Source organism: Liolophura sinensis, chromosome 9, assembly GCF_032854445.1.
Source record: "Liolophura sinensis isolate JHLJ2023 chromosome 9, CUHK_Ljap_v2, whole genome shotgun sequence".
NCBI classification, from domain to species: Eukaryota; Metazoa; Mollusca; class Polyplacophora; order Chitonida; family Chitonidae; genus Liolophura; species Liolophura sinensis.
In genome coordinates this window covers 6,873,072-6,899,346 of record NC_088303.1, presented here as the reverse complement: position 1 = coordinate 6,899,346, position 26,275 = coordinate 6,873,072, and the positions used below count along the sequence as shown (strand labels likewise).

The following is a 26,275-nucleotide window of genomic DNA, read 5'->3' as shown; positions in this document are numbered from 1 at the left end:
CAAGCAATGTTCTGCAGTTGTCTCGTTAAAAAGGTGTTTGTCTTGATTCGGCCTGATATTTTCCTTGTGTAGGATTTAGCTGTGCAACTGATGGTTAAATAAATCAGTACGGACAGTGAATACATATTCATTGTTTTTGTTCAATATCTTTATATACTCAAACCCCAAAAATGAAGGATTAAGTAATGCACATGATAGCTAAAATGCCAAACACAGAAGTGCATCAACCCATAGTATATACAGCATGTACAAAACACCACTGATATTCATGAAGATGTACACATTGCAATGGGCTCCGAAGAAACAAGTAATTTTGTTATTTATACAGAACTTGTCATCGTAGATTTCGCGACTGGTTGGCGGACAAGAATAGAAAAAATCCCCTGCCCGCTCGTCTGATTTGACTGTCAATGGAGACGCATGTAGTGGTAAAAAGCTGTGATCTGGTACACCCTCTGGGAAGGGTGTGGAATTCATCATGCCGTTTAGAATATTGGCCGTCACGTCGAAACCTGTTAGTCTATACCGTGCGTTAGTCTTGTCTCCTCAGTCTAGGAGTTGAACCGCGATTATGATGATACGGACTTTCACATAGACAGGCGTGTTGTATTCCTGGAATCGCACTTATTATAATTAAAATAACTGGGTGAAAGGTTGGCACATAACGTAGCAGAAAAATTAATTGGTAAACGGTCACTCGTGATAAAAGCAAACAACTAGAATTTGAAGACGTTTATATCATTCACACGAAGAACTCGATTGCAACCTACTTTGGTTCTTATAAAAGTAATAATTCAGTGGTACTCACGGAACGACATGAATCACTATAAAGCAATCATAAATGTCAACTTTGTGACAAATTTAAAAACCAAAATCTAGATTGAAACATTTAAAAACAGTTCGCTCTGAAAGCAACATCCTCAAACGCAACTAAAACCGGAGGAAATAGGGCATTTTTTATTATCTAACAGGAATTGTGCTGTTCTCCACATGTCGAAATAGCATCATGACCACATTCCTGTAGCCGAGAAGAAATACTAATAGTAATGATTATATTTTCCAGGCCAATCGCCAAAACATGTGATTGTGTTTAAAGTCAATAAAACCTTTGTTATTTTAATGTCCGACAATAAATATCAAAGCCGTTGAATGTGCCGAACATGATGTTTTCAAGCGATTCATTTCCCTAATGCCACAGTACTCAGTAGTTTGTAATGGAAATAAATGGCGACATCAAGCAGCTCTGAGTGTGCTTATCATCTTCAGTGTGAAATCAGTTCGTGTTGTCGGCAAGCAGCAGATGAGGACAGTTTTATCAGAGGCCAGTTGGACAAACCGTTGGAACTAAATGACTATAGTCTTGTCTTTGTAGACTTTAGGACTCTTGAGCACAGGATCATGTCTGTGTCAATCGTCATGGCGCTGAGCAGCTCAATACCTACACGGTGGAGATACGTGTACATGTGGTATCTACTCGTTTAGCACGAGGCCATCACTGTTGACGTTACTTCACAGTACGAACTCTCAAAGATATCTATGTCATCGTATGATACGTGATGTTAGCAAGACAAGCAAAATGCGCATTGTATTGTGGCCATTCAATACATCTATCACAACAGACTCACGGTAGCTACAGTGAAGGATAAAAGCTTTGAGAACTAACTTCTGTCGGTTAGCCGAAATTCTGAAGGCAGGGTATCTTAATGACTAAAAACAATATCGCTTAAAGGTAACAAATGGAGCAAAATATTAAATTTCTGTAAGGTTTGCGAAAACTCGATAAATACAACCGAAATATAGTCAAAATGCGGCGGGAGCAGGTAAATGTGGAAGTCAAGTGTCCCGTCAAAATGTCTTACTGAAGTATGAAGTCGAAAAAACCACAACTCATCCTCTCTCAATATACAACGTAAATGCATCCCCATCCCCGACTCCGCCAACCCCAGTCAGCCGGTCTTTGCTGTCGTGTCTTTGAAGATATATGTAACGCTGCTGTTGTACAGAAGCCAGGACAATCAGAAAACAACGTGCTGAAATCTACTTAAGACCAGCATTGGTCATCTAAGCAAACGGATAGATATAATATAAGCCGGGTGAAGGCTTCCTTCACGCTGAGTACGGACATGACATGCGTCTTATTTTCGTCTATTCATGAGTAGGATTGAATGGTGGTCATTGAAGTTTCACAAACCCCGAATAGTGTTATGCTATGTTTAGAAACATCAGGGTTGTCTTCCAGAACTCGTGACTAAAACATTTCGCTCAGTGCTATCTGTGTTTTCCTTTGGCTCTTTGAGAAGGTTTTTGTGACTCTCCGTTTGAACAAATTTATCTGGATGAGAAGAAGCGCTCTCTAAATAACCTCTTACCAATAACTTTTGGATTGATACATGTTACCTTCGTATGTTAATAATTCCTTTCCACTAGAGTATTTATTAACGTTCACTGAGCCAAAAGGAATCCGCCTCTTCTTGTTTGAACTCCAGCTTCTCGTCAGGATGTTTGTGAGGTAGCTCATGAAGTGCTGTAGATCACCACGCCCTGCTCCACTCAATCAACTGTATCTCTATCAGGTACGTGTAAGTGGAATTGTTTCGAGTACTAGGTCACACTTCAATCAAATACATTGGCTATTTACCCAGGGAATGAAACGCATCACAAGTAAATTAGCTTCAACAGATCCAAAAAACAATGTCACACAAACTTCTAACGAATATGACTATGCCAATTCGCTGGTAGTGCATCTGTTTGCTCTTCAGCAAGAAAGGAACCCCAATTGGCTTATATGCACGAGGAGAACTCTGTTGGCCACTCTATTCAGCAGCCTCATCCCTTTGAAAAAAAAAATACCCAGTAATATTACGGGACTGTTTAAGGCGTAAACTGTAATGCAACCATTCCATTCAATACTCTTGTACAAACAATATTATAATAAAATATCAAACAATTTCCATTGATAATCGAAATATTCGAAAGCTATTCACATTTTATAGAATGTATTCAGAGTGATTATCTCTGTCTCTGTAGACATGGAAATTTCATTTCAATCCAAAAAATTAGCATTTGAAAAGCTGATTAATGTCAGCTTAATTAATGATTAATTGCTAGATTGTTTTGAATGTAGCATGCTGTCGTCATATATTCGGGTATATCCCGTAGATGTCTGTTCATGGCATACTGGTAATTAAAGACTTCCAGCATAGACGATCCACATGGTCAGTAGTCTTTAGGACAGGACCCATTAAACTGGAACAAACACTTCAACTGACTGCCTTCTTGAACGTTGAGAGGGCTCTGCTGCCTTCATAAGAATATTCAAGAAACCAATCTATGGCATTTCGATCAAAGTATTGTTGCTAATAACTATCACAAATCCAAAACGTTCCTAATCTAGCCGCAGTAGTTATTAAAAACCTCCTTGACATCAAATTACTATAGATGCTCAATAATTATAGACGCCAACTGATGCGTTCCAAGTCAGCGTTCGTGTGCACTGAGGAAATACAAGGATGTCAGTGTAAAATATGACTGAACAACAGGCTGTGTGGTAGAACAGAAAGGTAACACAGCTACACATTATGTACACCATTTGCCGTCAAAAGGCATGTTTTTCTGCAACGGTGATGCGGAGAGGTGCTTGACAACTACGACAAATGGTGATGCTGGGATGTCCTTGGCTATAATTACGGTCACTGTATTAAAAGCAACTTCACACCATTTGTGTCTGCTGTAAAACTTAGGACCAATGTCAGATTACGATCAATTTATGACTAAGGGACAACAATTCGGTTAATGCCTTGAACATGCAGTGGCCATCTTGAATTCATTGACAATATTTAAGCAAAAACATCGGCCTATCAGCTGCAGATAATAATACTGACTGGTACAACAGTACATATGTGGTATAAGAACACATGTAATACCAGTAGCCCGGGTAACCAAGTAGGATGCATGCTGTTTAAATCGCGCATCTAGCGCTTCTTACCCAGCTTGAAAAAAGGAACAAAAGTCTTCCCAGGCTATTAATATAATTTGTGGGATTTCCGCGATCACTTCAAAGATACACTTGGGCACAATGTCGCTACATTATCACAGATTACCTTCAGCCTCCCAAAATGAAAAAAAAAAGGAAGGAAACCTCATTAGGATGCAAACAATCAATGAAAAAAATTTGCGAAAAGGCAATGTCCGGTATGGCGCACAATTCTTTGAGTTATACACATTTAGTGATAATAACTCCTTTACACACTATAATTACGGCAAGTTAGCTCTTTAAAGGGATAAAACGATTTATACGTGGGCTATAAGATCTTCTTCCATCAGCAATAGCACGCATAAACCTGGTGCGACCTTGCGGGGTGAGCCCACGAGACGGAGGATTTGGGTATGAGGAGTAGGGTGGGGGTAGAGTTTCTAACACTTCATAAGGACACAATTGTGGAATCAACTGTATGTACAAATATGCAAATAATTTCGATATATGACGTTAGGTATGACTTGACTCTGTTTTTCTAACCGATGAAGGTTGCCTCCATGTTAAATATTTAAAGTCCCGCAGGCGACTAAACCAAAGGAAGGAAAATCAACAAGATCAGTTATCATTTCTGAGTGCGTTTTTTTAGATAAACATACATGCACATCTTATAAAGCGGTTTTCCTCAACAACACAATTTCTGCCAGACGACTTTTTACAAAACTTTGCTGAATTATAAGAGGATTTGTATTTGATTTATTATATTTACGTAGATCAAACATTAGTTTAGGGTGTGGAAGAAGCCAGGAAGGAGAGCCCGGAAAAGACACCGGGGCTATATCCTCTAGCTTGATGTTAGCTCCCACAATATGGTCCCGTATACGAAGACCGAACGGAGGGATCTTGTTAGTAGATTTATTAAACTAGTCTACATAAGATGGATTAAAAACACAATCGTACGCAGGGTTTGTTGGATGAGCTTTAAGCTTTGTAGAATATTAAAGGCTCAGTTATATAAAGAAGGCTCAGTTGCATCCACGTATAAACTCTCTACTGGTGAGGTTCTAAAAGCACCAAGGCTGAGCCTTAAACTTTGGTGATGAACAGGATCCAACATTTTCATGTACGACTTCCTACCGGAACCGTAAATGATGGACCGGCCACCATAGTACAATTTAGACCTCACCAGAAGGCTATATAAATTAATTAAAACAGATCGGTCAGCACCCCAATCGGTGCTAGACACGACCTTAATTATATCGAGAGCCTTTGTACATTTAGCGTTAAGCATTTTTATATGAGGTATAGAAGATAGCTTACTATCAAATATTATACCTAAAAATTTTGCTTCTCTAACAATTTTTACCTGTTCACCACAAAAATTAAGCTCAGGGTGAAGATGAAGTTTCCGTCTGTTATAAAAATTCATACCGACGGATTTAGACGTTCAAAATCTAAAACCATTTTCAGTTGCCCATTTCTCGATCTTAATGAGATAAAGCTGCAGCTGAAGTTCGATGTTATTCATATTTTTAGCTCTGTAGCAAATAAGGAAATTATCCACGTATAAAGAAAAACCCTGTGCCAGACGTTAATGTTTTTGCTAGGCTATTTAGTTTTGCTGAACAGAGTTGGTGATAGAATGCTGCCCTGGGGTAAACCCATTTCCTGCTCGTAAGAGTCAGAAAGAGTGGAACCCAACCCGTGCCTTAAACTGACGATTACATCAAAACTGAGATACAATTACAGGTAAGCGACCTTTTAATCACATATCTGAGTGATCTTCTTAAATACCATATTTCCATGTGGTGTCGTAGGCCTTTTTAACAAAACCATCACGAATAAAAGTTTCGAATCGAACAAGGTAATCTAAAGTAGATCGACCGTGACGAAAATCACATTGACAAACGCTTGTTGTTTTCGAGAAGCCAAACAAGTCTATCGTTGATCATCCGTTCCATTGTCTCACAGACGCAGCTGGGACGGTAATTATTTGGATCAGTATGATCCTTACCCTGTTTGGTAACCAGGATAATACACACCTCCCTCCATGTTGAATAATTACCAGTTATCCAAATATCATTAAGCAAGTCCATAAGAATCTCCAGTGGTTCAGGTGGTAAATGGTTCAGAAACTTATAATATACATTATCAGGACCACAGGCAGTATCGCGGGCCTTTTTTAATGCAGTTTTGAGTTCATCGATATTAAAAGGACGATTATAATTTTCTAAATTCTTAGAAGAAATGGGCAATTTAATTTTCTCCTTCTGGTTTTCAATATGTTGGAATTCTGAATTATAATTCTCAGAAGAAGGTTTCTTGGAAATTATCTCAGCTAATTTATTTGCTATATCAGAAGGAGACGTTAATATATTATCTCCATTTTGTTAATGCTGGAGGTTTCCTCTTTTTTTTTGCTATTAAGTTTCTGAACCATGTTCCTTACGCATAGGTGTTTTTGACGTAATGCTTGAAACAAAGTTCCGCCAACAAGATTGCCTCGTGGACTTGATTATTCGACGAGCTTTAGCTCTAAAATTACGCACCTGGTTTAAATGATTATCAGTAGGGCAATGATTAAATTTGCGCTCAAACTTCATGCCGTCTTTAATGGCTTTACGACTGTCATTGTCGTACCACGGTTTACTTTCGGATTTTGGATTTTGCGAGGTCTTAGGAATAGTTCTGTCAGCCGCTTCTAAAACAAGCTCATTAAATTTTAATATAGGATCGTCTGCTGATCTGAGAGTTCCTGAGGTGATATCAGCCTCACCAAACATCTCAAATGCGATCCAATCTGCTTTATCGAATTTCCACATAGCTAAAGAATTAGAAGTGATATGCTCTAGGATTATAGGGATATGGTCACTACCACAGAGATCGTCGTGCACCTTCCAAGAAAAATCAGCGATAAGTGATGGATCTGTGATAGTGAGATCGATAGTAGAATAAATGTCTTTACCCGCATGTAAATAGGTATTTGAACCATAATTGAAATAACATAGTTCCTTCTTCGATAAGAAGTCTTTAACTATCTTGCCCTTATTATTAATGTTATTACTACCACCAAAGGGGGTTATGGGAATTAAAATCTCCCATTATTATAAAAGGTTTTGGCAGTTGTTCTGTTAAATTATGTAACTGCAAAGCTGACAAAGAAATGTTCAGAAGAATATTCACTGAACATAATGTGATATTTTCAGACAATGAAACACGGACGCGCCACAGCCTCAAGCTCTGTATTCAGAGCAACACGGCTGTGAATAACATTGTTATTGATGAAGATAAAGCCGCCTGGAGCTCCCTCTTGTTCATTTAAATAAGTACTATACAATGAATAATTTTTAAGAGGTATTTTATCTCTGTCAGATATCTTTAGGTGAGTTTCCTGAAGACAAAGAGCATGAGGATTTAGTAATTGAACTAGCCGTGTTATTTCAATAAAATTTACCTTAAGGCCTCGACAATTCCACTGTATAATTTTGCCTTTGTGAGAAGGCAAAAATTTCCTCCACAAGAAGACATTGTGGAGGAAGTCGTATGGGGGATTTCTCTTTATGTTTGGACCGCGGACGACCCTTCCTTGGAGATCGGCTGGAAGATTTTCCCAGTGCGGGTGATGCATCCATCCCATCCGAATCTGATTTTGAAGGACCACGGTCCTCCAACGATCAAAACTTATTAAAAGTTTGGACAGGGTTCCTAGTGGCATTGGAGGGACGCTCTGTTGGGCCTCTAGGTTTATTGTGTTTATTGTTATTATTTGGAGGTTTATTTTGGGACATATTTTTGTTTTTAGGTCGATTAGGTTGAGGGTTATCGGGTTGGTCAGTATTATTCGCTGGTTTTATCTGTTGTATTGAGGTAGTCTGGGTTGAGGAATTATTGAAAGCAGGTCGAACAGTAGGTTCAACAGAGATAGGACAAGGTTTCTGGTTTTCAATGGGCCAAGTCATTGATATTTGAGTAGCAACAGATGTTACTCTCTTGACCGTATTGGCAAATGAAGTCCGCAGTGAGGCGAGACCAAGTTTTCTTGATACGATATATTGTTTTTAGTTTTTATAGTGATTATTTGTTTTTCTTTCACGAAAAATGGACCGTCCCAAGAGGAGTCCATGTGATCTCCACCGCAATTGCAGCACTTAACTGTGCTAGTACAGTAGAAACATCATGGTTTTCACTGCCGCACCGGAAACAAATCAGCTTATTTTTGCATTGGCCCTTGCCATGACCAAACTTTCGGCAGTTGGGTTGGGGATATATAAGTCCACACTAACCCAATACGGGCCAATGTAGGTATACGACGGAAAAGATTTACTGTTAAAGGTCAGAAGATATGTATTTAGTTTAATGATGTTACCAGATTTCTTCGTAGTAGAGCGTTTCTCTCTGGTAACACCCTGCGATTTCAGTTCTGTGCAGATTTTCTCTTCTGATAAGTCAACTGTTCGGGAAATTATGACGGGAGGTATACACAGGAATATTAGTTATTTTGTTCAAAGCTAATAAATTTATGGATTGTTGTTTCCGGAAGCCGTGAAAGAGGATGTCCCCGGATCGTAATATTTTGGCGTTCTTTAAAGTACCTGCTGAACCCCGCAAAGCCCTTTTTAGTACAAATGGATTTAGTCCGGCTTCTGTTCACTCTTTGTTGAGAGAACTATAAAAGCCGGCCAACTATCCTGTCCGTTATCAACTGAGTGCGATAAAACCTTTAATTTATTCTTTTTGTCAGCGCTTGAAATCAGCTGAGAGGAAGACCTGGTATTGATATTAGAAACATTTGAAATAAGGTTTAAAGAAGACATGGCATTTATACCAAAGATTAAATTCAATCTACTCATGAGCCACCGCCTGAAAATGTAGTCCCGCAAACGATATTTCAGAAATAACATTTGTTCGCTAAATGATATGCTGTTATAGAGGAAATTGGGACCACGCAGAGGCAAGACATGACCAAGCCGATTGCTCGCACCGGGCCCATCCGACCTCCCGTCTTTCTCCAAGTAAGGGCCACTTGCCGTGTTGGGGGTGAGGATCTCCTACACGCCCTCAGCCACCAGGATCCCATCCTTGGAAATTACGGTTCGCAACCCACTGCAAAAACAGGTCGCTTCCCGGTTGCCTATCACACAACCGACAAGATGTGAGCCTATTATATTCACCGGACTCACACAGGAGAGCTCTGGGTTAGTCGTCTTTTACGGCAAGCTTGTCTAGAGGGCTGAAATCCTATTCTTATCACCCCGGAAACCCCACGGGGGAATAACACTCTTTGATTGCTGATGACTCATCGCAGTCGTATGAGACTTTCTAATTAGCCATGCCTATTAAAACAAAAGACCGGTGGACGAGGCTTACTTGCCAAAGACAAATTTTAATTGGCATTTCTGTTTGTTACCAATCGCTTTTTCCATTCAATATAATTCAAGTTTAATTTATTTAGCCAATGGCACTTTTTAGTTGGAGTGTTCACTTGCACAGGTGTTGAGCGACAGACCGTTCTCGTTACTGCAACTAAGGCAGCTAGCCCGACTGAGCCGGTAAGCCTATCAAGGGACAAGGCTAAAAAATTATAATCCATGGACAGCGAAACCGCGGCACATTCTCCAGGGGTATTACCATAAGTCCATAGATGTCCTGTTCGTGTGAGACAAACCAGACGGGAGCGTGTTTGCGTCATCTACGGTGGCCGGTATTTGAGCGAAAATCGGTGATCGCATCGCCCATTCGCTGTGCTGTACACACATTTTCAATACACAATACAACTCCGGTATCTTTCAAAATACTTGTTGTAAAAGTGTTTTACTTATATGCTTTTCAGAGTGTTAATTAAGAGGCGCTCACGTGGGGGAAATTATAGGTTTATTCATACGATAAATTCAGGAAAAGCACACACCGCTTAGGTGCAATGCATGGATTTGTCAATGCTGCGCAGGGCTTTTCAATACATAATCCCGACAGATCTTCACGGTATGACGTCACCCGACCAGGGCTCCGCGGCAGACAAGATAGACAGGCAGTCCAACTTCAATGGTTTTTCAAGTGGAACTAGTAACAAAAATATCTTTTTAAATATAGTTTACATAATAACATATCAAAACTATTGTGTCTAGTCAACATTTAATATGAAAATAAAAGCGATGGGGGTCTCCCTTAAAAACTCAGTAAAGGCGTTTATTGGAATAACTTCGATGCACTAGTTTTGCAAATAATTATTTGTGATTTTTACGCAATCACAAAATTTTCACACAACACGCAAGGTCTTACAAATGCTGCAGGGCAAGATGTGTACACACCATTTGCAGGACTCTTTGGTATATTGCTGTTCAAGTAAGGATAGTTTACTGCGTCAAAATTGAAACTATCCCTCTTGTAAAGTCTGCAAGAGGAGAAACCGTTCTGGTCTTTGTGCAGTTATAAGCTCAGATAAGATATACCATCCAGAGAGTCTGTGGTTTCCCTTAAAATGATCGGGCCCGATGCAGATTACTCTTTATTGCTATGACATGTTTACATGGATGGCAAGTAAAATCTGACGATTCACATTGAAAACCGTATCTGAACAGACGTTATAATCAGACATCTCTAATTATTTAATTTTCCTCTCCGGCCGTAAGTGGAAGATCTGCCAGCAACGTGCGGATGGTCGTGGGTTTCCCCCGCGCTCTGCCCGGTTTTCTCCCACCATAATGCTGGACGACGTCGTGTAAGTGAAATATTCTTGAGTACGGCGTAAAACACTAATCAAATAAATAAATGAATCAAATTCTTTAACTGCTCTCGCATAAGTAAATATCTTTCAAGTGACCCGTTTAGTACATTGGTAGGTAATGCATTTGGGTACTGGTATGCTGACATACATGTAATTCAGCACACCGTTACGGAAACCTCTGGATCATGTAAAATTCGTGGGATATTTATTTAATGAAGAGAGTTACTGTTACTAAAATTGTTGCCTGACGCCATGGCCGTCATATTATTCTGACTAGTATACTTGATGTTTTCCTGTAGTTTATGTTGATACCAAGATTACGGACTAAAATCTTATCTAAGGGTGTTACTCGACCTCGGATCTACCTTAGCAAACATGAACTCTGTCCGCTACAGTCTATCTCTATCTTGTAAGTGTAAGTTCAGGACTTCCCTGACAGATTGATCTGCATAGATGATACTTTCATCACCATCCAGCGTAATTGGGCGGACTTTACAAAACACATAAATTTTATTTTATTATTTTTTCTATCGTTGGAATTGTCTAATTTTCATGTCGCCTTTCTTTAAAAAAAACCACGGGATAATGTTTTTCACCATGTAGTAATTACAAAGATTTACTTGCTTTGAGTTCAACGTCATACTTAACAATTGTTCAGACATATGACAACAAATATTAGTTAAACCTTGTGTTATTTTTATATGTTTCTACATGGGTGATTAATGCAATGTTTGCGCTACAATTTACGTCCCAAACAGTTCCGCAATAATACTTTAGTTTGGCTTCTCTTTGCTAATGGGCAGTGCAATAGTAGTCCTCTGTATGTGAAGGTTATCAGCTAGTGGGGATTCCACTTTTCATGCAACAGACGAAGGTTATCAGAGTGTTCCGAAATTCATTTGTTTGTTTGACCGCACTCAATAATATTTTACTTGTACGACGGCGGCCAGCAATATGGTGGAAGGAAACCGGGCAAGGCACGGGGGAAACCCGCGATCATCCGCAGGTTGCTGGAAGACCTTCCCACGTACGGCCGGAGAGGAAGCCAAGTCCGAACAAGGAACACGTGCATGACGAAGCCTGGGAGATGTCGGCGTTGTTCGGGAGCAGCTTCGCTTTTGCAGTCCATTTAGGGATTCGGTAAGCACATTAATATCACGAGTAAAGTGTGTGACGCCTAATATACGACGTACATGAAACACTGGTTTATTCTAGACTTGTACAAGAATTTTGAAGATTCCACCTCTCTCACTGTTTGCATGGGTCGTTTTTGTGATGATAACGCATCACCCAGATCACCTCTAGGACAGTGATCAGTCTGACAAATGAAACCTACACCAGGGACGCTTACGAAATTAAACTTATCACTATTGCATTTGTAATCAAACTTTGCTGTAAGTAATAAATGTCTTAAATAAATGTGGCGCTGAACGAAAACGAAATGTATCAGAATCTTTTGAAAGTGTCGGTTTTCATGTCCAACTTACATCCTCGACGCTTAGACCGGGGCATTCAACTAGAGAAAGTTGGCCTAACAGAACTTCTGTTTGGTTTTTACATTTCAGACTTGTACATCAACATACTCTTACACGTAAAAGACAAGGGCTAAGGTTGGAGAAAATCTTAGACCTCCAGTTACCACCGGTATCAGCAAACATCTTCTGTTTAAAGTCATTTTAGACTTTAACGTTCTGAAATCTTTTATTTCACGGTAATATCTGCTAATTTTAAAAATCAAACTATACTTTTTCCAAATCAAGATCTTTTTTCTTACATTTCGGTCACTGTTGTCATTATAAAGATTAAGTTTCTCTAAGGGTCCTCTTAGATGTTACAGGCTTTACATACAAATAAATTCGTTCTCCGTGTCTCAGGGATGTGGTTGTGATAACATTCAGTGTCAAACTCCGGCATGCACCCTTCATAATAATTTACACAAGGTCTTCGAAGGTTCGATAAATGTCGCCGACATAGTTAAAACATTAAAGATACGGTATCAGGTAAGTCTGAACATTCTCACATTATACAGCATCGCCCCCCCTCAACACACGCTTACCCATCCCCCCCTCCACCGCACCCCCCAACCAAAACCCCAAACTGCAGGTTTTTGATATCGTGTCTTTGAAGATAGTAGCATAGCAGCAGGACTATAAGCAAACATTGTCTGCGTCGAGATCAATTACTTTCGTGTTAGAATCTACTTAACAGGCTGACAGATGTAATATAGGCCGAGTCGAGGCTTCCCTTATGTCGGGTGTGGACAATACATGTGCCTTATTTTCGTCCATTCATCGTCAATATTGAATCGCTGAAAGAAAGCTTCACCAGGCCCAAATAGTGGTATGCTATGCTTAGAGGCATCAGGGCTGTTTAGCAGAACGCCGTGACTAAAAGTTTTGTCTGAAGATATTTGTTAATATCCGTTTGGAGAAAGCAAATCATTGTACGTTTGTTGGTTTTGAGGTCTCCAATTTGCTTTCCTGGGGAGAAACACTATAAAAAGGGGAAAAGAACCGCCTATTATTAATAACGTCCGGATTGATACATGTGACCTTCGTACATTTCACGCATGCCTTAATCCTTGCTTTACACTAGAATATTTATTAACCTTATTCTGAAGGAAGAGGAATCCAGCTATTATTGCTTCAGTTCCAGCTTGAAGCCTGAGTGTTCGTCATGTACGTGTTCCTTGTTCAGACTTGGCTTCCTCTCCGGCCGTACGTGGGAAGGTCTTCCAGCAACCTGCGGATGGTTGCGGGTTTCCCCGTGCCTTGCCCGGTTTTCTTCCACCATATTGCTGGCCGCCGTCGTACAAGTAAAATATTATTGAGTGCGGTCAAACAAACAAATGAATTTCGGAACACTCTGATAACCTCGGTCAGTTGCATGAAAAGTGGAATCCCCACTAGCTGATAACCTTCACATACAGAGGACTACTATTGCACTGCCCATTAGCAAAGAGAAGCCAAACTGAAGTATTATTGCGGGAATGTTTGGGACGTAAATTGTAACGCAAACATTGCATTAATCACGCATATAGAAACATATAAAAATAACACACGGTTTAATTCATATTTGTCGTCACATGACTGAACAATTGTTAAGTATGACGCTGAACTCAAAGCACACACTCATTACATCAACTTATGTTCAATGAATCTGTCGATGCTTCTCGGGATATTTACATGTATCTATGTCTCTTTAGACATGAACTTTTGTTGTTGTGTTGTGGTTACATCTCGACGATGTCTTTTCATGACATACTGGTCTTAGTGCTCACATGTATGTATAGCGAGGCCTCACCTAAAGAATATCCAATATAATAAAAATACTTTCAACATACTGAAAAAACCAAAGGGGAACTCTCAGACAAGACTTCATTCCAGCTTTTTACAAGGCCAGGCGCTAAACAACTGTACAACCGATGCCACGAATTGTTACATATTGAGGTTTGACTTGTGTCTTCTTATAAGACATGTATACTGTCTTGGTAATTTCTGTGGAACCATCCCCGCACCCTCACTCGTTAACAGAAGGTGTGGTAACTCTGTATATTTTATGTTGATATTATCTGCCAGGCACTGTCCAAGGATTTGCTCATGAATAAAATTCGCAGGTGACATGGGAACTACGCTACTCACAATGAGCTGCCCCCGTGGGGTTTCCAGGGTAATAAGAAAAGGACTTCAGCTCTCTACCCAAGCTTGTCGTAAAAGAAGACTAACCTAGAGCTCTCCTGTGTGAGCCCGGTGAGTATACTAGGTTCACATCTTCTCGGTTGTGTGAGAGGCAACCGGGAAGCGACCTGTTTGCCGTGGCTTGCGCCCCGTAATCTCCAAAGACAAGATCCTGGTGGGTCTTGCTGGGGCACATTAATATCTATGGATACACAGTCGTGGACATGTAGGCGAAAACTGCCCGTATACTGACGTGACGTCTAATATTTTTAAATATATTCGTCACCTTTGGCAGGGTGAATGGGTCTTGCAGGTTTATAAGAAACTGCATGCTATTCATCCTGTCACCGACTGCAATGCCCATAGTTGTAAAATGTCTCGTGCAGACAAAGTAGTTTTAACGAGGTGTAGTATTGGGCATTCTCATCTGATACACACTTTCATACTAGATGGGAGCAGTGCTCATGAGTGTGTTGGATATGACGCCCAATATGGCATCAAACATATCTTCGTTGACTGTGTAGACTTTGTCCATGTTCGGCAGAGATTCTATAAGGTCAGCTCTATATATGTTTTGTTTGACAGCATCGCTGGCGATGTTGTCATAAATTATTTGAAGGCTATTGGCCTTTATCATAACGTATAGATTTTAATTGTCTGAAATATTCATAGATAAAAATAATATGTACATAAATATTTGTTGATATACTATTTTTAAAAGATGCTGGTTTTCGAGTCTTAACGGTTTTTGGTTGTTCTTATCTGATTTTAAACATGTCCGAACATTTATGTTTCGTTTTTGATGTTCTCACCATCATATCCAAAACCTCAACCGCCCCGTTTTTTTCACCTTGTTCTCGCCACGATATGGATAAAATATATTGCTGATGTGGCGTTAAACCATAATCATTCAATCACAATGAGCTGACAGGATCGAGGGGCGAAAATTAAATTTCTGGATGAAAGGCCTTTCAGAAAATAGTTTCCAGAAATTTACAGAAACTGAGTAACTTTGTTTAAGTTCTGAAGGAACGTTTCCTCTGTAACGGTGTATTTTCACCAGAAATTCCCCTAATAGTTTGAAGTGCACAGGAAGAATACACAAAGTAAGCATCAGACGGCAAACACAAGGCAAACAGTCCTTTTTATTTATCTTGTTTCTTTATCGTTTCCTTTTACACTGAATCGAATTCAGCTAATTGCTTAAATTCTGAGATGAGATAATTAGACCAATTGTATTGCCAATGGCGTCTTAAAGTTAAAAGGCCTGTGTTTAACGATGCAACACCGTATTCATCTGCAAATGTCAAGATACTGAAAATGTTCACAATATTTTCTTCTTTATTTTTTTGAGAAAAAAGTTCACTTTCACAACTCTGGCGTTCTACGTTATTCATTTTCCTGTCCCTTATAACCGACTTGGATAGATGTACTACTTTTCTTGGATCAAATTTAGTGAGAAATGAACTTAAAATTGTGCAGAGTAAGAAACATTTACAGCTTTTGGGACTCTTCTACAAATGTCACTTCGGATTTTGTTCTCTTTTAGCTGTTCGCCTCGAAGAGGTATTTTTCCAATGCCTTCAGTTACAAATGGAACGGGGGTCATATGATGTGGCTGTGGTCAAAAACCTTGTACGAAAGCAAGCAATACTCTATTTGGTAGAGTATTCACCATGTTGTGTGTTACGTGATGTTCAAGGATTGTATAAACTCTAGCCTCGAAGGCTCAATTTGGCAACAGTTGCCGCCTTCCGTTGCAACTAGGCTAGATGTGTGAACATGAGTGTGTCTGAGGAAGAGATGTGATTAGAGCAAATTATCTGCGTATACAAGCAGTGGTGGGAGAGAATATTAATATAGGCCAGATGGCAAGACGCTAGCAGTGATCTGAGTTCAAAGCCCATACTGGCACAGTTTTTGTAGATGGAGTCTGCAAGTTTGAATATGCAACACCCGTTGCGTATTGGGTCAACTATAGAGGCCTTCTATGTAATCTAATATCAGCACACCACTTCACAACTCTCGTTTTCAACCGTTTCTTCCCTAGGGTGCAAGGCAGTAATAGTGCGCTTTTCTTATTCACGCTACCTGCGATAATAGAATCACGGCACTTGCAATAATTTCTATTCTAAGCATTGAAACGCACATGTCTAATTTTCGACATAGTCCACAGTTCATGTTTTTAGCAACTGGTCAGCTGTCATTCAAATGAGTTGTTCATATTCTCGGTAACGTATACATTTTAATGCATACGTTGATCTAATGTATACTATTAGATGTAGCTCAGTCAGTTATAAAATCTAGGTCATGCCGAGGACTTTAAGCTTCCAGACATGAGGGGTTAAAGCAAGAAAACAGAACTGGATGGCCCCGTGTCACTTTAATGTGGGTGGGATAACATATACGAGATCTTCGGCATGATATCTCGATAGCGGCAGTATTTTGTCGACATGGACTTTATATGTTAAGCATGGCATAAACACTCAAGCATACATATATTCATGAAGTAATATAATGTTTACACTACAAAAACTTTCATCACTTACTGCAATTTCAACTTCAGTGCTTGGTGAGGACAAAAGTAGGTTTTAAACATTCCAGTGGGCAAAGGTCATGTTATAAAGCGACGCTCCTTTAAGAAAAAAACGATTTTTAACCGTGATCGTGAGCACTTGTTCAAAACCTTTCCCAATTTCATGCAGCTAGACCCCGTTTAGCTGAATGTATGCGCCTGATGGACACACAAAACACAATTTGCTGAATTTAATCCACATTCAGAGATCTACACATTTCAAATGTACTTTTCAGTTGCCACCTTACTCTGACCGGATATGTATCAGAAACTGAGGTGAGCCAGACATTTCCCAATTAGAGTACATACAGTTTTTGGACCAATTTGGAATATAACTTTGCTACAAAGGTGTATATTTCTTGCTTCTTTCTACTCAGAATTCAAGACCACATATGTGTGTCGTTTATACCACGGCGGTCAGAAATGTGGACAAGAAAGCCGCTCAAACGATAGACTTGAACATTTGTCAGTATATGACAGTGTCTCTGACTAAAGGCTGTAACGTCATCGGAATCATTCAGATCTGGAATGTAGCGCGCAATTCTACTGGTCAATGGCAGATCTGCTGCGTTAAAAATAATACCTCACTCAGGTGATAATAATCTTCTGAACGGGACCGGTGAAACAGGGACAGACTCTTCAACTGATTGCTATCTTTCCCGTTTAGAGTGCCTCCTTCTGTTTTCATAAGGATATTCCAAACCCTTAAGTGCGGTATTTTGATCAGAGTGTAGTGGCTAACTAACATAAATAAAAAAAAAACCCTCATAATCTAGCCGCAGTAGTTATTGACAAGTCTCCTTAAAATCTAAATATTTTATCTGCCCTATGATTACAGACGCCCATTATTGCGTTTCAAGTCAGGTATTCGACTGCACTGATGAAACACAAGGATGTGAGTGCAAAATATGGCTGAACAATAGGTTATGTGGTAGAACCGAATGGTAACACGTGCTCATGGTGTGCATGTACACCATTGCCATTTGACCAGCAGACGCTTGTAATTTACTGTTGATACCAAAGAGACGCCGAATCGGTTAATGCCTTAAACATGGTATGATTATTTTCAGTATCTTGAAAATCTTTAAGTAGACACGTGTCTGCTATCTACAGATAAGAATCAAAAAAAAAAAAAAAAAAAAGAAACAAACATGGTTGTTACAACAGTACATAGGTGGTGTAAGAATATAAATAGTACCGGTACCCGGGCAGCCAAGTAATTTACATGCTCTTTAAATCGTGCATCTGGTGATTGTAGCAAAGTCTGAAAAGACAAAAACACGAGTCTTCTTTGTAGGTCAATAATGTGATTTATTGGAGTTTACGATCCCATGAAAGATACACTAGGATACAATGTCGCTAAATGAACGCAAATTTTTTTACCCAGCCTTTCTGAAGTGAAAAAGCCCACCAGAACGCAAACAATAAAAGGTTGCGAGAACAAGCAGTACCCAGTAGGGCCTACAATTTTTCTTGTACCCAACCTATCCAGTGCCCGCATCGTTATTACGGACTATAATTACGGAAGCCTGCGGATGGTCGTGGGTTTCCCCCGGGCTGTGCCCGGTTTCCACCCACCATAATGCTGGCCGCCGTCGTATAAGTGAAACATTCTTGAGTACGGCGTAAAACACCTATCAAATAAATAAATAATTACGGATAATGATGTGTTTAAAAGAAACTGTGCATCATCTTTCCAGCTGTCCGTTGAGAATAAACACATCCTCAGCAATCACCAGAAGGCACCTTGTGTGACCACGTGGACGGTGTGGAGGAGTATTTGGCCGTGGCTTATACAGTGCCTCACACAGGCGGGAACGCCTAACATTTCAACTAGACACCATCGTTTTTTGTGTTGAATGAACATACATGGGAATAATTTCGATTTATGACTGATCCTCAAGTGTTATATCTTACTCTTTCCCTAAACACACGAAGGTTACCCCCATATTTATTTATTTAAAATCGCATAGGCGACTAAATCAATGTGAAGAGAGTCATTAAAACCAGTTTTCCTATTGGAAAACTGGTGCACACAGTTTTGTTTGGCACACGCCAGCCGGAATAGAGCTTCATCTAAAAGTTTATAAGATACGTGAGCACGAGAGGGATGTATCGTAGGTCCCCCACAGGCAAACATAATTACCGTCATACAGACGAAACATTCTCTAAAACGGCGGTAAATCAAACCAAATAAACACCAAGATAGTAATAAAATACGAAGTATCTATACTGATATGGAGCAGTTTTACTACAACAACATTATACTGATTTTGAAAATTTGATTTCCGGTATTCTTAATTCAATTCTGTGTATTAGCATACCTATGAAACAGTACTTTCAATCCGCAACTGGAAAAGGTCCAATAAACTACCGAAACATCCCTGTACAACGGGACATGCATAATGAATAAACAATTCATTGCTGATTCCCACTAAGGTTCTGAATATCATGGCGATGTGTAGAAATCAGACCGTTCGTTAATATCAGTAGAGTAACTTAATTGAATTGGGAACAATACCCCTTGAAGCTATCCAGTCAAAATGCTGTTACTGGATAGTCTCGTCTAAAGCTATACTGTCATCAGTGACGGGTCATTCGCTCTTAGATAAGAGAGAGGATCATAACCTGGCAATGCACGTTTATGGAAAAGTTGTTTGCAGTTTACGACAGCTCTTAGGCTCTACTTAATGGTCACACGATATAGGCCATAAGTACACGCGTGTTTCATATATTGTGAATACAGTGACAATTTAAGCTTTTGTTTCGGTTTGCTTGGGTTTTAAAACGATGTCTGTCATATTAGGGTCGTGTAACTGTATATATGATATTTACACTGATGCCTGGCTGATGGCGCCGCCCAAGATAGTCTTTTTAAGATAGCGGTCAACATTATGGTGGGAGGATACCGTGCAGAGCCACGTACAGTCGAAAAAAGCCAGTATAAGCTGGACTTGAACTCACATAGTATCGTCGAAAGTGTCGGGCCATTGCGCCTCCCTGGCATGCTAAGTACCGCGGCCAAGGAGGCCTAACTATGCCAGTATTCTAGGTGTCAGTTCAGGACTTCTCTTGATAGGAATTTCCACTCACCGTAATGCTGGCCGCCGTCGTAGTGAAGTATTCTTGAGTACGGCGTAAAACACCAATCAAATAAATAAATAAATAAAAAAATAAACAAATAAATCTATAACATCACTCCTTACAGAATAGTTGTTGTTTCTCAACTTTCGTTTTCGGGGCTACGTTTTGAGGCGACGGGTCAATCGATTAGCGATGTGTGACCCTACTCAAAGGGTGGAAGATGGCGGAGTTAGTGATGGGGAATTGGGTTTGCTCTTTGTCGTTCGCCCTTGTTGGCACTGCGTGGTCGGTGAGGAATATGTGGGCTGAAATTTAAAAATGCCTTTCATGAACATTTCTGCAAATGTTTCTAATGTATCTACCAAGACTTCCTCTCAGCCGACTTCGTCAAGTGCTGTTGAAAAGAGGAAGTTAAAAGGTTTATCGGACTCACTGGATAATGGACAGGACAGTTCGCCAGCTTTCAATGTTCTCTCAACTAAGACTGAACAAAAGCCGGCCTCCAAAATTCCCCCCTTTTAGAAAGGGCTTTCCAGGGCGCAGCTGGAACATTAAAAACGTTAAAAAGCTAAGATCCGGAGATATTGTCATGGATTGTTTCCAGAAACAATCAAAAAATTTATTGTCATTAAATAAAATTTCCACAATATCTGTTTTCACACCCCCTCTCAATTCCCTGAACAGCTGTTCGGAAATAATACGTGATAGAGATGGTGATATGATTAATTTAATATTGCTGTGGAGATCACATGGTCTACTCTAGGTACTTTCCATTTTTGGGTTAAGAAAAACAAATAATCAGTATAAAAGTCAAAACCGATACATCTTATCAAAAAGTCCGCAAGTTAGTCTTACCCTCCAATACTTCTCTGCACACTTCATTTCCTAATGTCAAGCAAGTAGCATTTGATGCTATTGATAATGATAAATTTAGTTGTACTTCCGTGCAACTTTTCGGTTCATCCTGCGTTTAATTCTTGCTCAACGCAGACTATTTCAATACAACAAATAAAACCTGTAAATTGTACCGAACAAACTGGAAAGCAGATGTGCTAAAATGTGAATCCATCGAACGTCAGTTGCAGCTTTGTTTCAGCAAGATCGAGAAATAGGCAACTAAAACGGTTTTAGATTGTCAACGTCTTAAACTGTCGGTATGCATTTTTGTAATAAACGGAAACTTTATCTTGACCCAGAGCTGTATTTTTGTGGTAAACATATTAAAGTTGTTCGAGAAAAAAAATTGTTAGGTATAAAATTTAATAGTAAGTTACCTGGTTTTACCTCATATAAAAATGCTTAAAGCTAAATGCACAAAGGCTCTCGATATAATTAAGGTCGTGTCTAGCACCGATTGGGTGCTGACCAATCTGTTTTAATTAATTTATATTGTTCACTTGTGAGGTCTAAATTGGACTATGGGCCCATCATTTCCGGTTCCGGTAGGAAGTCGTTTATTAACATGTTGGATCCTGTTCATCACCAAGGTTTGAGGCTCAGCCTTGGTGCTTTTAGAACCTCACCAGTAGAAGGTTTATACGTTGAGGCAAATGCGTCTTCTTCATATAACCGACGTATAAAACTGAGCCTTCAATATTCTACAAAGCTTAAAGCTTATTCATCAAATCCTGCCTACGATTGTGTTTTTTAATCCATCATATGTAGATAAATTTAATAAAAGTCCCAATAAGATCCCTTCGTTCAGTCTTCGCATACGGGACCATATTGTGGAAGTTAATATCAAACCAGAGGAAATAGCTCTGGTGTCTTTTCCTGGATCTTCTCTCTGGCTTCTTCCTCAACCTAAATGGATATTCTACCTACGTAAATATAATAAAGCAAATGCAAATCCTCTTATAATTCAACAGGATTTTTCCTGAAATTAAGACTAATTATATGGATTATAAATTTATATTCAGAGGATGGGAACATGGTTGCAGCAGCAGCTGTCATAGAACAGCGGGTCTTTTCGTCTTCCATCCTCTTCCTCAATCTTCTATACCAAGGCCAGAGCTATATTCCTGGCCTTATCATATATTTCCTCTGGTCGTGCCCAGAAGGCAATGATATGCAGTGACATGCTCTCCGGCCTTTTGGCAATACAGTATAATACATTTAAAAATCCATTGATACTTGAAATATTAGCCTTACACAGAAAACTTATTAAAAGTGGTACAGATATTATATTCTGTCGGATAAGGAGTTATATTGGTATCCATGGAAACACAGTTGTGGACAGGAAAAGGCTGTCATAAATAAACCCATATCAAAATTTAAAATCCCGTATACTGATCAGTCATGGGCTACACTTCTTATAATTGTCGAATGTCTCCAGTATTTTTAACGAGGTGTCGTGTCGGGCATTCTCGCCTTACACACAATTTTATTCTTGATGGGGGCTCTGCCCCAGAGTGTGTTGGATGTGATGCTCAGTACGGCACGAAACACATTCTGGTTGACTGTGTGGACTTTGCTCATATTCGGCAAAGATTCTACACGGTCAACTCTACATATCATTTGTTAGACAGCATCTCTGGCAATGTTGTCATAAATTCTTTAACGCAATTTGCCAATATCATAAGATATTATGTATATATATATATATATATATATATATATATATATATAGATATAGATAAAAAGATACAGATATAGTTTTTCCAGACAGACTTTTTTTAAATGTAATGGTTTTCGAATTTTAACAGTTTTGGTTTTTCTTATCTGATTTTGAACATGTCCAAACATTTTTTGGCGGAGATATTGCGGATGTGGCGTTAAGCCATAATTATTCATTCATTCGACAAATCCAAAATCCAAAAGTAGACCTTTGTATGATAAGGACTGTCGTCAATCCATAAACCAACGTAAAAGGCTGAGGAAAGTTACAATATATGTCGTCCTGATAAAAATTTAAACAAGGTTTGTATTTTTAAAGCTAATGCTCGTCGATTACTCAAGCCCAAGAGACGATTTAATTCGCGGAACTTTGTTTCGGGCATTATGTCAAAAACACCTAAGCTTAAGGTCTGGAACATAGTTCAGAAACTTAAGAGCAAAAGGAATAAAGCAAAAGTCCAGCATTTGAAAGACGGAAATAATATATTTAATCTGATATGGCAAATAAACTAGCTCCGACCATTTCTAAGAAATCCTCTGTTGAGAATTACTCGTCGGAATTTTAACATGTTAAACACCAGAGGTAGAAAATTAAATTGCCCTTTTCTTCATAATTGCAGCAGCTTATAATCGTCCTTCCAATATGGAACAACTAAAAACTGCATTAAGAAAGGCACATGATATACTACATGTGGGCCTGATAACGTCCTATTATAAGCTTCTGAACCATTTACCATCTGAACCACTTGAAACTCTACTCAGGGCAGTATTCTATCTTCCACTCTGTTCAGCATAAAAATAGTTCGGCTAAAACCGTAATATCTGGTGCAGAGGGTTCTCTACTTGTTGATAATTTCCTGATGTGCTATCGTGCTAAAATACGAATAACGTTGAGAAGCAACTGCAGCTTTTTCTCATTAAGAAATGGGCAACGTGAAAAGGTTTTTTTTTTTTATTTTCAACGTCTAAAACCACCAGTATGCATTTTTGTAATAATCGGAAAAATCTTCTTGACCCAGAGCTTAATTTTGCTGGTGAACAGATTAAAATTGTTGGAGAAGCAAAGTTTTTAAGAAAAACTTTTGATAGTCAAGAATCTGTTACACCTCGTATAAAAATGCTTAAACCTAAATGCACAAAGGCTCTAGATATTATTAAGGTCGTGTTTAGTACCGAGTGGGTTGCTGACCGATCTGTTTTACGTAATTTATGTCGTTCTCTGGTGAGGTCTAAACTGGACTATGGGCCCATTATTTACGGTTTTGCAACGAGGTCGTATATTAAAATGTTGGATTCTGTTCATCACCAAGGTTTGAGGCTCAGCCTTGGTGCTTTTAGGACCTCACCAGAAGAGAGTTTATGCGTGGGGGCGAATGAGCCTTCTTTATGTCACTGTTATGTGCACGACTGCCGTCAGTTTCTAAATTTAGATTGCCACTGTTTACATACGCTGAGTTCAGCGCCCGCTGTCTGCCTCTACCTTAGAATATTCCAGAATGCGCTCAGTTCGGTGCCTGTTTGTTTGCATCTAGTGTTCAGGAATTGTCTTATTCTACACAATTCCACCAGGCTATACAGGACCTATGAAAGCAGGTCAAAGGAGAGAAGAGAGAACGGAGAATTATTAAGAGTTTTGGATGCTTTCGCTGTGTATTACCTTAGTAGGCCTATTGTGCTGAATTTTGGTGTCTCTATAGCCTCTGGCTTTGTTATATCCTATCTCCACCGAGCACTTGTTCAGTCTGAACTTGTATGTTTAATCTGTGCTCTTGTATACGTAGTGCTTATTAGTACACGGACCCTGTCTGTGGAATTTTGTGTATATTTCGTCATACACTCAGTTATACTGTGGATTTTCCCTCTTGTGAATTTGCCTCTGAGCATTTATGCCTGTGTGGTATATATATTGTGGAATATATGCGTCCGTTTGGACCTGACACCGTAAGTACTTTAGTATTTGTATGGATACTGCTACCCTTTCTTGTTAAACTTAAGTACTTTAGTATTTGTATAAGTCTTATTATCTGTTCTTTTTAAGCTAATAAATTATTGTAAAATAAAATCTGCTGGTTTTGGTTACTTTTTTTGCGCCTAAACTGTCATGTATTTCGAACAAGCCATCTCTTTATAATACAGACAGTTTGGGTCGTAACATCACCAACGTATTGAACTCGTACTTCAGTATGCTTCAGAGCTTAAGTTCATCCAACAAACTTTGCCTACGACTGTGCTTTCAATCCATCATCCGCTTCGGGACCGGCAGATTCAGGATCAATCCTTGATCGAGTCACACCTAAGACTTTAAAAGAGGAAGTTGTAATTTCCTCGCTTGGCGTTCAGCATAAGGGGATAGTGCAACGACTGGTTGACCCGTATCGGTATAATGGCTCGGGCGGGGTGGTTTACTTGTCGTCTCATTGAAGCAGCACTAAATAAAAGAGCGATGGAAATCCGTCCTGCAACAAGGAGGCACATGCACCCTAATGTCGTCATATGACTGAAAAATTGTTGAGTACGACGTTAAACCCCAAGAACTCACTCACTCAATCCATCAAATGTAGATAAATGTAATAAAATGTCCTAACAAGGTCTCTCCGTTTGGTCATCGTATACGAGACAATATTGTGGTTGTGAACATCAAGTTAAAGGATATAGCTCCGGTGTCTTTTCCGGAGTCTCTTTCTCCACAGCCTAAACTAATATTTGATCTACCTAAACAAAACAAACCCAGTACAAATCCTCTTATTGTTTAGAAAGTTTTGTTGAAATTAAGGCTAACTTTGCGGATTATAAATTTATGTATACTGATGGGTCAGTATAAAAGTTGAGGACAGAGTTGCGTCTGCGGCTGTCTTGGAACAGCGGGTTTCTTCTCTTCATCTTCCATCCTCCTCTTCAGTCTTCTTTGCTGAGGCTAGGGCTATACTCTTTGGTCTTACCATATGTTTCTTCTGGCGTGCCCAGAAAACAATGATATGCAAAAAGATGTAAAGATATTCCATTCTGTTGGTTACCGAGTCATATTGTAGACAGGGAGGCAACGACTGCCCTAAATAAATCCATATCAAAAGTTAAAATCCCGTATACTGATTTTCGACCAGACATTCTTAAATATATTTATTGCCTTAGGCAGGGTGAATGGAACCTTCGTGTCTATAATAAATTGTATAGTGTTCACCCTGTCATTAGTTTTAATTTGTATACTTACGATAGAGATCAAGTAGCTTTAAAAAGGTGTTGTAATAGGCATTCACGTCTAACTCACAATTTTATCCTTGACGGGGTTTCTGCCCCAGAGTGTGCTGGATGTGGTGCTGAATACGGCATCAAAAATATCCTGGCTGACTGTGCGGGCTTTGTCCATGTTCGACAAAGATTCTACTCAGTCAACTCTATACATGATCTGTTTTAAACCATCGCTGTCGATGCTGTTATAAAATATTTGAGAGCCCTATAAGTAATTCTTTATGGATAAAAAGTTGTATGTATATGGATTTCTAGGTATAATATTTATAAAACATGATGGGTTTTTTTGGTCAAATTTTGAATATGTCTGAACATATTTGTTTCGTTTTTATTCTCACTAACATATCGAAAACCTCATCCCCTCGTGCTTCGCGACAGTATGG

The 26,275-nt window shown here is 39.3% G+C and overlaps 1 pseudogene; it reads right to left on the bottom strand.

Annotated features, from left to right (window-relative positions):
* Positions 1–26,010, bottom strand: part of LOC135475072 (uncharacterized) — a 136,052-nt pseudogene extending 110,042 nt beyond the window's left edge.
* Between the last annotated feature and the right edge of the window lie 265 nt (positions 26,011–26,275).